Raw genomic sequence first — 1,297 nt, forward strand, 5'->3', positions numbered from 1 at the left:
AGTAGAGCAGTTCACAGATTCACAAAGTCTGTCAGAAGTGAGGGGCCAGGAGGAGAGGCCCGCAGGGCAAGCGTCCTCCAGGCACTTGCCGGTGGGGCTGGAGGAGCTGGTAGGGTAGGCAGGACATCGTGTGCTCAGAAGTCCGGCCGGGGGCTGGAGGAGCTGGTAGGGTAGGCAGGACATCGTGTGCTCAGAAGTCCGGCCGGCCATCTGTCCTCCACAGAAAAAGCTGCTAAGTTGGGGTGTTTTGGTTTAAAAATTCCTGGTGGGGACAGGGAATCCCTGAAGGGAATAGATTAAAAAAAAAAAAAAAAAATGGAAATGGGGAGGGAAAACGAGAGCTGTTGTCCAAGAGCTTCTACGTAAAAATAAAAATTAAAAAAAGAGAGAGAAAAATAGAGTCTCTTAAATGGTTCTGAGGGTCCTAACGATGAACTGAGAGGAGGATGAGACGATGGAGGAGACAGACAGTTTTTATTGCTGGCCTGCCCCGCGTGGCTTAGCTGGCCTCCATCCGGAGTTTCTTCCTGCTTTGGGGCTCTTCAGGCTCCGACTCCGAGCTGGAGTCTGAGCCCCCATCGAAGGCAGAGATGGTGCTGCCCTTGGCGTTGGTGTAGAGGCTGTTGTCTGAGGAGGGGTAGTTGGTCTGCAGTTGGGCACTCGACCTCGCCTTCTCCAGTGCACGAACTTGCTGCTCCAGAAGAGCATTCTGCCGCTTGAGGTCATCGATATCTTGCTGGTGCGTGTGGTTTTTCCTTCGCATATACTGGATATACTCTGTGGCTTTGTCTAGGATTTGGGCCCGGGATGCCTTTTCTCCTTGGAGTGATGGGACTGAGTCCCGCAAACTGTGAAAGCTGTCTTTGATGTGGTCCCTACGTTTTCATTCCAGTGCATTATGGTGAGCCTGTTTGTCAGCCGCAGATTGAAACCTCAGTTGCTCTTCGTCGCTCTCCACCTCGATGTCATCGTTATCGCTCATTTCCTATGGCCCAGGCAGCGGCCACTGCAGCAGCGGCGGGGAGGGGAGGGGCCGAGGGAAGGGGGAAGTCAAAACAACAAGCCGAGTGCCCCCACACACACACGCACTCACTCACGCACTCGCTCCCTCACTCACACACACACACACAACACGGGCGAGAACCACCTTGGTATCTCAGTTTACAGATAATGAACTTGAGAAGTAGTAAGGTCAAATGTTCTGCTAATGGACACATAGAATTAGGCTGACACCTGTGGGCCCTCATGACTAGCTCAGTGTAGTCTCTATCCACTTTCCACAACTGTGCGAAATTTT

General features: G+C 52.4%; 1 pseudogene across 1 annotated transcript; it reads right to left on the reverse strand.

Annotated features, from left to right (window-relative positions):
* Window positions 1-499: 499 nt before the first annotated feature.
* LOC308274233 (protein max-like) lies at window positions 500-982 on the reverse strand (annotated as a pseudogene). Its single transcript has one exon. The product of its transcript is annotated as a protein max-like (transcript).
* Window positions 983-1,297: the final 315 nt, after the last annotated feature.

This window comes from Muscardinus avellanarius (genome assembly GCF_963383645.1).
Source record: "Muscardinus avellanarius genome assembly, chromosome: 15".
In the NCBI taxonomy this organism is placed as follows: Eukaryota; Metazoa; Chordata; class Mammalia; order Rodentia; family Gliridae; genus Muscardinus; species Muscardinus avellanarius.